The following is a 13,530-nucleotide window of genomic DNA, read 5'->3' on the forward strand; positions in this document are numbered from 1 at the left end:
TGAAGTGGGTGTGAACAAACCCTTCCACTTTATCTGGACCTTGTGAGTGATTTTGTGCTTTTGCATCCCAATTCCCCTGCTCTTAATTTAGGATTAATGAGCAGAGCTGGCTCTCAGGTGGGATTTGAAGTGGCTCTGACCTAACCCCTCCACTTTAACTGGACCTGGTGAGTGATTTTCTCTCTGATGGTGATTTTGTGCCTTTGCATCCCAATTCCACGTTCTTAATTTGGGATTAATAAGCAGAGCTCTTGGGTGGGATTTGAAGTGGGTGTGAGCAAACCCCTCATATTTACCTGGACCTTGTGAGTGATTTTGTGCCTTTGCATCCCAATTCCACGTTCTTAATTTGGGATTAATGGGCAGAGCGCTTGGGTGGGATTTGAGGTGGATGTGAGGAAACCCATCCAATTTAACTGGACCTGATGAGTGATTTTTTTTCCCTGATGGTGATTCTGTGCCTTTGCATCCCAATTCCATGGTGTTGATTTAGGATTAATAAGCAGAGCTCTCAGGTGGGATTTGAGGTGGCTGTGACCAATCCCCTCCATTTTAGCTGGACCTTGTGAGTGATTTTGTGCCTTTGCCTCCAAATTCCATCTTAATTTAGGATTAATGAGCAGAGCTGGCTTTTGGGTGGGATTTGAAGTGGGTCTGACCTAACCCCTCCACTTTATCTGGACCTTGTGAGTGATTTTCTCTCTGATGGTGATTCTGTGCCTTTGCATCCCAATTCCATGGTCTTAATTTAGGATTAATGAGCAGAGGTGGTTTTTGGGTGGGTTTTGAAGTGGGTGTGAACAAACCTCTCCACTTTATCTGGACCTTGTGAGTGATTTTTGTGCCTTTGCGTCCCAATTCCATGTTCTTGATTTAGGATTAATGAGCAGAGCTGGCTCTCAGGTGGGATTTGAAGTGGGAGTGGGTCTGACCAAACCCACTTCAAATCCCAAACTTTAGCTGGACCTGGTGAGTGATTTTTATCCCTGATGATGATTTTGTGCCTTTGCATCCCAATTCCCTGCCCTTAATTGAGGATTAATGAGCAGACCTGGCTCTTGGGTGGCATTTGAGGTGGGTCTGACCAAACCCCTCCACTTTAGCTGGACCTGGTGAGTGATTTTATCCCTGATGGTGATTTTGTGCCTTTTCTGGGCAATGTTTGGCTGGATCTGCCCCTGTTCCAGGGTGTTTTCCTGTTCCTTCCCCTCTCCCGGGGCTGTGGGATCACCTCAGTGTGGGCAATTGATACCCAGGGTGGTTTTTGGGGCCGGGCTGGCACAGGGTGTCCTGTTGGAGCTCTCCCCGTGATCTCTGCCTACCTCACTCTGGGTTCTGGCCCAGTTCCCGAGCTCTGCCTTGGAGCCGTGCTCAGACAATGCAGGATTGTTGTGGTCACGGGGTGAGCGCTTCCCTGGGGCTCAGCAGGGCCCATAAACCCCGAGCTGGAGCACAGAGGGACAGGGAGGGGACAGGGACAGCGGGCTGGGGTGCCAGGTACCAGCAAAGGGCACAGGGAGGGCTTTGTGTGGCCACTGCTGCTGCTGGGCTCCAGAGGTGCCTTTGGGAATGTGGGTGACAAATGATTCCTGTTGGGAATGTTGGTGACAGACGGTTCCTGTTGGGAATATTGGTGACAAACAATTCCCGTGCATTTGGGAGTATTAGTGACAAATTATTGCTGTTGGGAATGTGGGTGACAAACGATTCCTGTGCCTTTGGTAATGTGGATGACAAACCATTCATGTTGGGAATATTGCTGACAAATTTTTCCTGTGTGTTTGGGAGTGTTGGTGACAAACCATTCCTGTGTGTTTGGGAATGTTAGTGACAAACTGTTCCTGTTGGGAATTTTGGTGATAAACAATTCCTGTACGTTTGGGAATGCTGGTGACAAACAATTCCTGTGTGTGTGTTGGTGACAAACGGTTCCTGAGTGTTTGGGAACGTTGGTGACAAACAATTCCTCTTGGGAATGTTAGTGAGTGACAAACCATTCCTGTACATTTGGGAATGTTAGTGAGTGACAAACCATTCCTGTACATTTGGGAATGTTGGTGACAAACAATTCCTGTACGTTTTGGAGTGTTGGTGACAAACGATTCCTGTTGGGGATGTTGGTGACAAACGGTTCCTGTACGTTTTGGAGTGTTGGACACAAACAATTCCTGTTGGGAACATTGGTGACAAACGATCCATGCACCAGGGGTGGCAGGAGCAGCTGGAACAAAAGGCTGTTGTGTCCTGGCCAAGGACGAGTGAGCAGCTAATGGGCCTGGAGGGGTGGCTCTGATGGGACTGACTGAGCTGGGCATGGAGGGGTGGCTTTGATGGGACTGACTGAGCTGGGCATGGAGAGTGGCTTTGGGTGGCACTGACTGAGCTGGGCCTGCAGGGTGGCTTTGGGTGGCACTGACTGAGCTGGGCCTGCAGGATGGCTTTGGATGGGACTGGCTGAGCTGGGCATGGAGGGGTGGCTTTGGGTGGGACTGAGTGAGCTGGGCATGGAGGGGTGGCTTTGATGGGACTGAGTGAGCTGGGCATGGAGGGGTGGCTCTGATGGGACTGACTGAGCTGGGCATGGAGGGGTGGCTTTGGGTGGCACTGACTGAGCTGGGCCTGCAGGGTGGCTTTGGATGGGACTGACTGAGCTGGGCATGGAGGGGTGGCTTTGATGGGACTGACTGAGCTGGGCATGGAGGGTGGCTTTGGGTGGCACTGACTGAGCTGGGCCTGCAGGGTGGCTTTGATGGGACTGACTGAGCTGGGCATGGAGGGGTGGCTTTGGGTGGGGACTGGCTGAGCTGGGCATGGAGGGGTGGCTTTGATGGGACTGACTGAGCTGGGCCTGCAGGGTGGCTTTGGGTGGGGACTGGCTGAGCTGGGCATGGAGGGGTGGCTTTGATGGGACTGACTGAGCTGGGCATGGAGGGGTGGCTTTGATGGGACTGACTGAGCTGGGCCTGCAGGGTGGCTTTGGGTGGGGACTGGCTGAGCCAGGTCCAGGACAGAGCTGGGGATGCTCTCAGTGTGCAAATCCAAAGCGGAGCACAGGAATGCCATGGGGGATGGCTGCAGGGAGGGAAGGAAGGACAGACGGACACTTCCCAGCTATTCAGTCTTCCTAGCCCATGGAGATTGTTTCAGGGGAAATTCCTGCAGCCTCAGTGCTGAGATGCCTCCCCACAGGCTGAGGATGAGCTGTTGGGAAGGTGACCCCACAGGGATCATCTTTTATCTGTGATTCTCCAAGCAGGCTGGGCTGTGCTGCCCCCAGAGCCTCCCATCCATCCCAGGCTGAGAGCAGAGGATGAGCGTTGGGTTAAACCCTTTCCTGACCCAGAGATGGGGTAGCTGAGAGGTGTTTTAAAAAGTTTTATTCCATTTTCAGTCTCGAGAGAAGGATGAGACAATAATATATATATATATATAATAATATATTATATATATATATATGAAATATAACATAATATATATAATAACATAACATAACATACAATAATAACATAACATAACATACATCTCGTATAACATACATCTCCTCTAATATACATAATATAATATAGTTAATACAACGGAATTAATATAATTAATATAACAAAATAGATAATATTTAATAAAATAGATAAAATATAATATAATCTAGAAAAGTAATAGATAGTGAAATATATTATAAAATAGAAAATATAATAGATCATATAATACAATATAATTAATTTAATATAATATAGTTAATGTAATAAAGTATATAATATAATATAGAAAATATAATAGATAATAATATGTACTATAATATAAAATAGAAAATCTAATATAATATACTATAAATCTAATTATATTATATATAATTATATTATATATATAGTATGGTATAATTCACATCATCACAATCAGAAATTAACTATTCCCTAACCACAAAACCCCATAAGCATTTCTTGTCCTGCTGACTTTAGCCACACCATGCTGTAGGTGCCATTCCCTGACGTTTGCACACAGATCCATCCTGTGTGGGCCTTGTGTCACACCCCGAGGAGTGTCCCCAAACCCATTTCCCACAGAGGAGTGTCCCCAAACCCATTTCCCACCTAGGAGTGTCCCCAGACCCGTTTCCCACAGAGGAGTGTCCCCAAACCCATTTCCCACCTAGGAGTGTCCCCAGACCCGTTTCCCACAGAGGAGTGTCCCCAGACCCATTTCACACTGAGGACTGTCCCCAGACCCATTTCCCACAGAGGACTCTCCCCCAGACCCATTTCCCACAGAGGAGTGTCCCCCAAACCCATTTCCCACAGAGGAGTGTCCCCAAACTCATTTCCCACAGAGGAGTGTCCCCCAAACCCATTTCCCACAGAGGAGTGTCCCCAGACCCATTTCCCACAGAGGAGTGTCCCCAGACCCATTTCCCACAGAGGAGTGTCCCCCAAACCCATTTCCCACAGAGGAGTGTCCCCCAAACCCGTTTCCCACAGAGGACTGTCCCCAGACCCGTTTCCCACAGAGGACTGTCCCCAAACCCATGGAGTGTCCCCAAACCCGTTTCCAGAGCTGGGCCTTTGGGCTGTCCCTGTGGTGGCACAGCCGGCGCGGCCCAGGCAGGTGCTGGGTGCCAGCCCAGGTGCCCTGGCTGCGTGCCCAGGGCGCTCTGCAGGAATATCAGAGATCTCTGGGCCTCATTTGTGCCTCCCTGAACTTTACCCCAGCAAACAATGGCAAGAGGCAGCCTGGCACGGAGGGAGAATCCTGTTCCTGGCATGGAGGGAGAATCCTGTTCCTGGCATGGAGGGAGAATCCTGTTCCTGGCATGGAGGGAGAATCCTGTTCCTGTCATGGAGGGAAAAATCCTGTTCCTGGCATGGAGGGAGAATCCTGTTCCTGGCATGGAGGGAGAATCCTGTTCCTGCTCAGTGCTCGCTGCACAAGCTGCCATTCCTGTTTTTAACAGCAAACACGGAGGAATTTCAGCTCTCAGAGCTCCTGTCCCCCTCGTGCCCTGTGCCACAGAACCCCTCTGCAAAATCTAGGCAGCTTTGAACTTGAACCCCATGCCTAATTAGTAAAAAAATAAAAAAGCTAATAATTAATTTAGGGCTGATGTTCTTTCCAGGGCTTAAAATAGAAGTGAGGTTCCTGTTTGGGTGGGGAGTGAGGGGGTGGTAAAAATGCCTCACTCCATCCACCTCCTGGAGAAATGGCAGATTTGAGCTTTGTTTTGTTTTGTTTTATTTAAATTGGAAATTTTCCCTTCCAGATATCCCTCACTGCTCTGTTTGTTTTGGTGAATGTTAAACCCCTGCACGCTGTGAGTCCATAGCTCATTAAACTGATAGTGAGAAGGGGGAAAAGCCAAAAAGCTTCTTAAGTTCTCCATCAGGGCCTTCCAGTGAAACTTATCTGCCTCAGGAAATAAAAATCTGATTGCTCCTTATCTTTGCAATTATCAGGCAACAAAATAAAACGGCGGAATCTGCCGTTTTCAGGCCCAGGCCTGGTGGCTGCTCTGTCACGATAAGGAAAAGTCTCCCATGATCTGAGGCCCCTCATTAACCCCCAGGGGCTGATGATGTGCTGCAGGCAGAACCAGGCACGTGAAATTGGGGTGGTTTTTTTACAGCTTTGAGATGTGGATTTTGCCCTTAAAACACCCCGGAAAATTCCCATTATTTTCTGCACACCTTCCCCTGTGGTGCGACAGAAATCCCTTGGAATTCTGGCATAAAACCTCCATGATCGGAGGGGTTGAATGGGAGGGTGAAAATGAGTGGAGGGGACAAGGAAATCTCACAGAAAATCCCAATTTAAAATATTTAGAGAATTTTGCTTCTTTCCTTTTGCCCATTCCCATCCCAGGGGCACCAGGGGGCTGTGAGTGCTGGGGCTCAGCTCTCCCAGCTGTCCTGAAACTGCTTTGTTTTTAGTTTTGAAATGTGGATTTTGCCCTTAAAACACCCCAGAAAATTCCCATTATTTTCTGCACACCTTCCCCTGTGATGTGACAGAAAATCCCTTGGAACGTTGGAATAAAAACTCCATGGGCAGAGGGGTGACTGGGAGGGTGAAAATGGGTGTGGGGACAAGGAGATCTCACAGAAATTCCCAATTTAAAATATTTGGAGAGTTTTGCTTCTTTCCTTTTGCCCCTTCCCATGCCAGGGGGCTGTGAGTGCTGGGGCTCAGCCCTCCCAGCCGTCCTGGGGCTGTTCCTCGCCCTGCAAAGGCTCCTTTGTCTGCTTCAAAGCCATGACCTCATTTCACAGCCAGAAAACAGAGAGGGAGAAACCCCCACAACCTGCCAGGGGAGGTCAGAGGGCTGACACAAATAACTGGGACTGTGGGGCACAGAATTGCCTTGGGGAGACGGCCTGGGCAGCCTGGAGGCCCTGCGTGTGCTCAGTGCCTCCTTTGAGCAGGAGCACGAGGTCAGGCTCCCAAAATTTGCAGCCAGAGGAGTTCTGGAAGATGTGTGGAGTTTGGGTTGTTCCCTTTTTTCTCCTGATGAAAAGATCCTGGCAAAAGCAGGGATGGGATGGAGAAAGTTCAGGTGCAGGGATGTTGGAGTTCAATTTTTGGTGCTGGTGGCTCCTGGAGATGTCTGCCTGAAGGATGTGTGGAGTTTGGGTTGTTCCCTTTTTTCTCCTGAGGAAAAAGCTCCTGGTAAAAACAGGGATGGTTGGAATTCAATTTTAGGTGCTGTTTGCTCCTGGAAATGCGTGCCTGGAGAATGTAGAGTTTGGGTTGTTCCCTTTTTTTCTTGAGGACAAAGCTCCTGGCAAAAGCAGGGATGGCATGGAGAGAGCTCAGGTGCAGGGATGTTGGAGTTCAGTTTTTGGTGCTGGTGTCTCCTGGAAATGGTGCCTGGAGGATGTGGAGTTTGGGTTGCTCTTTATCCTGAGGAACAGGCTCCTTTTCAAAGCAGGGATGTTGGAGTTCAATTTTGGCTGCTGGTGGCTCCTGGAAATGTCTGCCTGAAGGATGTGGAGTTTGGGTTGTTCCCTTTTTTACCTGAGGAAAAAGCTCCTGGCCAAAGCAGGATCGGATGGCTGGAGCTCAGTTTTGGTTGCTGGTGGCTCCTGCTGGGGTGAAATTTATCTGACCCCTGTTGGGCACAGTTTGGGGTCAGGGCCACCCCTCATCCCTCCTGGAGCTCCCCCATTTGCTCCTGAGCTGCTCCACAGCCCAGGGTTGGATTTGCTGCCTCGTGTGCAGCCTTGGCTTTGCTCGGACACCAGAATTGTCCTTCCCACCCCAAAGCCACTCTGGCTGGCCCTGTGACTGTCATTTTCCAGATAAAGCCAGGGGTGATGAGGCAGAGCTGCCCGCAGAGGGGTCAGCTGTCCCCTCACGCAGCATTTCTGCTCCAGCTGCAAACCAGCAGTTCCAGTTTCACTTCCCATTTTCCCAGCCGTGTGAGCAGACAGGGAGGGCTCACAAGAGCAGAGCTCTGAGGGCTGCTGGCTGCTCCCTGTGCAGATGGGGAAATGCTTCTGTCTCACTCAGCACCGGTGGTTTTTGGGCTTGGGGGTTTTGCGTGGGGGTGCTCAGCGCTGAGCTGGCCCCCGGCGCCACGTGGGTGCTCTGGGTGCCACCAGCTCTGCTCTGCTCTTGGCCCAGCTCCAGCTTGTTGGGGTAAGAAGCACTTGGTGACCCCTGTTTGTGATCCAGTTTGTGATCCCAACTCCAGTTTGTTGGGATAAGCACTTGGTGATCCCAGTTTATGATCCCAGCTCCAGTTTGTTGAGGTAAGCACTTGGTGACCCCAGTTTGTGATCCCAGCTCCAGTTTGTTTGGGTTATCCCTGTTTGTGATCCCTGTTTGTGATCCCAGTTCCAGTTTGTTTGGGTTATCCCTGTTTGTGATCCCTGTTTGTGATCCCAGTTCCAGTTTGTTTGGGTTATCCCTGTTTGTGATCCCTCTTTGTGATTTCAGTTCCAGTTTGTTGGGGTGACCCCAGTTTGTGATCTGAGTTTGTGATCCCTGTTTGTGATCCCAGCTCCAGTTTGTTGGGGTTATCCCTGTTTGTGATCTCAGTTTTTGATCTCAGTTTGTGATCCCTGTTTGTGGTCCCAGCTCCAGTTTGTTGGGGTAAGAAGCACTTGGTGATCTCAGTTTGTGATCCCAGTTTGTGGTCCCAGTTTGTGGTCCCAGCTCCAGTTTGTTGGGGTGACCCCAGTTTGTGATCTGAGTTTGTGATCTCTGTTTGTGATCCCAGCTCCATTTTGTTGGGATAAGCACTTGGTGCCCCCAGTTTGTGATCACTGTTTGTGATCCCAGCTCCAGTTTGTTGGGATAAGCACTTGGTGCCCCCAGTTTGTGATCACTGTTTGTGATCCCAGCTCCAGTTTGTTGGGATAAGCACTTGGTGATCCCAGTTTGTGATCCCAGCTCCTGTTTGTTGAGGTGATCCCAGTTTCTGATCCCTGTCTGTGATCCCAGCCCCAGTTTGTGATCCCAGCCCCAGCTGGGGTGATTCCTGTTTGTAATCCCTGTTTCTGATCCCAGTTTGTGATCCCAATTTGTGATCCCAGCCCCAGTTGGGGTGATCCCAGTTTCTGATCCCAGTTTTTGATCCCAGTTTGCGATCCCAGCCCCAGTTTGCTGAGGGCTCACCTCTGCTGAGGCTGCATCCCTGGGGCCATCAGGGCTCACCAAACCCATCCCAGCACCCCAAATTCCCTCTCAGTGGTAACTGGGGTGCCCTGCCAGCCTTGCAGGGCTGGATCTGCTGCAGGTGGCTGGGGGGACAAGGAGATCTCAGAGCAGCTCCCAGTTTAGAATATTTAGATCAAAAATCGAATATTTAGCTGCAGGCTCTGGGGAAGGAGGGATCTGAAACCCCAAATTCCCTCTCAGTGGGTGCCCAGCCATTATTGCAGGGCTGGATTTGCTGCAGGTGGCTGGGGGGACAAGGAGATCTCAGAGCAGCTCCCAGTTTAGAATATTTAGATCAAAAATTGAATATTTAGCTGCAAGCTCTGGGGAATCGGGGGTCTGGAGCCCCAAATTCCCTCTCAGTGGTGACTGGGGTGCCCAGCCAGCCTCAGGGTGCAGATGGGTGGGGTGGGGGGACAAGGATATCTCAGAGCAGTCCAGTTTAGAATATTTAGATGAAAAATTGAATCTTTAGCTGCAGGCTCTGGGGAAGGGGGGTCTGAGGCACCTGTTGGGGTTGCAGCCCTGGGGAGGCCGCTGCCCTTTTTAAGTGTCCATCTCTTTCTCCTTGCTCCCCTTCACAACCAGCCCATTGTGCTGGGGGCTCCAGCAGCTGGGTGGAGTGTTTCAGGCTCAAGTGTAATTTCAGTGCTTTTAAAAGCTTTTTTGGAGGGCTTTTTTCTTCTTCTTCTTTTTTTTTTTTTTTTTTTTTTTCTTTCCCCTGAAGAGGACAGCAACGCCAACAAGGGATAATTTGATGGATTACTGTGCAGGGCTGAGGGGCTCTCCTTAATCCCCTTTGTGGGGCTGCTGGAGGAGACGCAGAGCAGAAGCCCCCCAGCCCCAGGCAGAGAAAAGGCAGCTCAGCAGGGTGGGTTTTACACTCTGACACATAAATACAGGCCCTGGTCATGTGGTGCTGGATATAATCTGTGCCCGTCCCCGCTCTGAGGAGAAGGGGGCACCTGGAGGGGGCTGATTTTTTTCCCCCCTTTCCAGTTTAATTTGCATTTTGATTCTTCTTCTTGAAAAAAAAAAAAATAATAAGCAGAGAAGAAAGGCCCTGGGGGGAGAGGTTGATTTGGATCAAGTGCCAGGGGTGATGGGCACAGTCTTTGAGCAGCAGAAATGAGTGAAAAGCAGAAGCAGAGATCATCTCATTTCCCCTCCTGCTCCGGAACGGGGGCTCCCCTCATGAATAAAAGCAAGAGCTTGGGTCGTGCAGCAGCAAAACAAAGCTGGGGCTCTGCTGTGCAGCCAGCCAAGCTTGTCTGAGGGCTGGAAATGCTGCAGCAGCCCTGACACAGCTCAGGGGAGCGTGACCACCAGGGCTGAGCCTCTCAGGGCTGAAATGCTGCTGATTTTGGGGGAGTTGAGGAGTTTGGAAGGTTTTTTTTATGAAGTTTGGTGAGGAGATGCCAGTCCTGAGTGGGTACAACGCTGCCAGACCCTGCTGGGCACCAGCACGGACCCCAGCCCAGGCTGGGGATCCCTGTGCAGCTGAGCTGGGCTGTGCTGGGGCTTTTCACCCCTGCACCCTGACCCGAACTCAGCTCTGGGCAGCTCCTGAGGAGGTGAGGATGAGGATGAGGGTCAGGTGAGGCTGAGGGTCATCCCAGCAGCTCTGGCCCCTGCTGGCTGCAGGACTTGGGGTGCCCCGCTCCAGCTGTTCCCATCTCCAGTTGTGACCATCTCCAGTTGTGACCATCTCCAGCTGTTCCCAGTTGTTCCCATCTCAATTTGTTCCCATCTCCGGTTGTGCCCACTCCACCTGTGCCCACCTCCATTGTTCCCATTCCAGCTGTTCCCAGCTCCAGCTGTGCCCAGTGCCACCTGTGCCCATCTCCATTTTCCCCATCTCCAGCTGTGCCCATCTCCTGCCCCTGCCCCTGGCATGGATGCCCCGGGCAGCCCGAGGAGCAAGGAGCTGCTGGCCCTGGCACAGCCCGGCCCTGGGCTCGTGTCTGTGCCCAGAGAGCTCCAGCAGTGCCAGCCTGGCCTCTGCTGAGCCAGTGACCCCCTCGGGCACAGGGGGCTCTGTTTGGAATGGGAGAAGGAGGAGGAGGAGGAGGAGGCTTGGCTGTAGCTGGTCACTCTGTGCTGGGAGGAAGGCTCCTGTCAGGAGCAGCTCCGGTGCCCCAGGAGGGTGCAGGCTGTGGGACAGAGGCTCTGGGATGGTGCTGGGACACCCCTGGAGTGTGAGGTGTGAGGGTGAAGGGCAGGACAGAGCTCCCTCCACCGTGCCAGCATTGCCCATGGGCTGTGCGCTCCCAAATGGAGAGATGCCCTCAGCTGTGTCTGTGCCAGGGATCCCCTGTGCCCTAAAGGATTCAGGATTTTAGCCCTGGAAGCAGCTGGATCCCCTTGCAGGGGGGTGGAATGCAGAGAGAACCATGCCCCAAATCCAGGGTGTCCCTGGGGAAGCTGGAGCTGCTTCAGGAGTGGCCCCAAATGGTCACAGATGACCCCCATGGCCTGAGGGATCCTGGCTGCTGGGCCCTGCCCTGGGGGATGAGGAGGGAATCCCAAACCTTGCTCTGGAGGGGATTTCCAGGCTGCTGCTGCTCTTTCCCCAAGAATGGAGCCCCGGGGCTCAAAGGAAGCGCGGGGTTAATTCCCAGAGCCCGGATCCATCCCCTCCCCGAGCTGTGAATGGGGTCAAGGAGATTTGGGAGGGGAGGAGGGGTCAGGAGAGGTCAGGTGAGTGCTCCATTCCATGCCAGGAGCCTGCCAGAGCTATTCTCCATGGTGCATTTCCCATTCAGCAGCAATGAATGGACACTGATAGCTGTGAAAGGCCCTGGCTGCTCCTGAGAGCTCTGTGCCACCCTTTCTTCCAAAAGGGCTTCAGGGAATTCACAAAGAGCCCCTCAGAAGGTTGGAAATGGAATGTTGGGGTTGTGAACGGGAGATGTTTGCCTGTCCCTGTCTGTGGGTGCCAAAGCTGGGCAGGGAGGGTGAGGAGTGAATCACCTGGGCTGGAGCAGCCCCGCCTCAGCCCAAGGATTCCCTTTCCTAAGGGAATAAAGCAGGGCAGAAATAATTAATAATTGTCTTGGTTTGGAAAGCCAGGAGTCTGCTAAGGAAGGCAGGAGCCTCCCCTGAAATGGAGAATGTGAACCCTCCCCACCCCTCCGAATTGCTGTAAATTTTAAATTAAGGGGCTCTCAGGCAAAAATATGGGAGCAGGAATGACAGTTCTTTATTAGGGAAGAAAATAAAAGGATAAAATAAATAATGCAGTGAACTAAACCAACCCTGCCAGAGTCAGAACCCAGCCTGACACCCTGTGGGTCAGGCTGTTGGCAGCAGTCCCATTGGAATTGTGGCTCAGCCCTCCTGCAGTGTCAGGGCTGGTTCTGCTGGAGCAGGGATCCTGGAGAAAGGTGCAGTCTCTGCCTCTGAAGATCCAGGGGAAGAAGAGGCAGCTGCTGTTCCTCTGGGCAATCCAGTGCAGAAGCTGTGCTGGTGTTCCAGAATCCCCAGATTACATCCGGGTAGGAATGTTTGAAATCTCCAGATTGTATCCAGGTAGGAATGTTTGAAATCTCCAGATTATATCCGGGTAGGAATGCTTGAAATCTCAGATTATATCCAGTTAGGAATGTTGGAAATCTCCAGATTATATCCGTGTAGGAATGTTTGAAATCTCCAGATTGTATCCGGGTAGGAATGTTTGAAATCTCCAGATTGTATCCAGGTAGGAATGCTTGGCTCCTCCCTCTGGGCTCACATCTCCCAATGGGATGCTGCAGTTCTTATCAGCCTTGCAGGGACATTCAATAGCTGTTATCAGCAGATGTCCTCTCCTGAGGGAGGGGTGACTGTGGTCACTCAGAGAGAGATAAGGCAAACTGCCCACTTGACAAAGGTAATCTGCCATCCAGATGGTAATGGAAAACATCTTGCCTTGCAATCTTCAACAATAATAAAATTATCAAATGGTTTGGGGGTTGGGAGGGATCTTAAATCTCATTTTGTTCCACGTGCAGGGACACTTTCCACTATCCCTGGCTGCTGCAAGCTGGGCTTGGACACCTCCAGGGATGGAGCAGCCACATTTTCTCTGGGAAAGCTGCTCCAGTGCCTCAGCATCCTCACCCTGAACCAAACTCTCTGTGTCTGTTCCCTGCTGTGTGTTGAGCTGCACAACCACTGCAAATCAAAGCCTCCAGAGCCACATTCACCATCATCTCCTTGTTCTTCTGCACCAGTAGCAGAGGTTATGGAGTAGCAGGACATGGATCCTTCCAGGAATAAATGAGTTTTTCTCTGCCAGGTAAGTACACCCACATTTTATTAATTTCATTTTCAAAATAACCAGCCCTCCCTCTTCGTTCTAAGCTCCGCTGAGATGGGATTTCCTCTAAGACCCTGTGTTGGGAAGATTTAGGAGATTGTGAGGAGGAAAGGTTCCTTTGTGTGTGTCCGTCAATGCCCAGCAAATCCTCCTTTTCCAGGTGTTTGGGGTTGGTTTTTTTCCTAAAATCTGCCCTGGCTTCACCCTCTCCTTTGTCCAGCCAAGCTTTTCTCCTGCCCTGGACCCACCAGGTGAGGCAGCCTCTGGGACCTGATCTGCTGATCTCTGCAGGGAAAGGGCAGGGAAAATTGGGTTTGGAAGCTTTAAAAGCAAACCAGAGAGCTGTGGCTTTGGAGATTTTGGGGTTTTTAAAAGAAAACTGGGTTTGGAGATGATTTGGGTTTTTAGAAGAAGGGCATGGGTTTGAGGATGGTTTGGGTTTTTCAAAAGACAGCCATGGGTTTGGAGATTTTTGGGTTCTTTAGAAGAAGGCCATGGGTTTGAGATGGTTTGGATTTTTTAGTAGAGAGCCATGGCTTTGGGAGTGGTTTGGGTTTTTTGAAAGAGACTTGTCGGTCTGGAGA

General features: G+C 51.0%; 2 protein-coding genes across 4 annotated transcripts in view; both read left to right on the forward strand.

Annotated features, from left to right (window-relative positions):
- Nucleotides 1-13,530, forward strand: part of LOC134430380 (uncharacterized) — a 100,289-nt gene that overhangs the window by 66,287 nt on the left and 20,472 nt on the right. The window lies entirely within an intron of this gene.
- Nucleotides 1-13,530, forward strand: part of SLC45A3 (solute carrier family 45 member 3) — a 36,806-nt gene that overhangs the window by 7,096 nt on the left and 16,180 nt on the right. The window contains 1 exon segment of the mRNA XM_063177960.1: nucleotides 12,639-12,925. The gene's annotated coding sequence lies outside the window, so the exon portion shown is untranslated.

Source organism: Melospiza melodia, chromosome 28 (genome assembly GCF_035770615.1).
Source record: "Melospiza melodia melodia isolate bMelMel2 chromosome 28, bMelMel2.pri, whole genome shotgun sequence".
Taxonomy (NCBI): Eukaryota; Metazoa; Chordata; class Aves; order Passeriformes; family Passerellidae; genus Melospiza; species Melospiza melodia.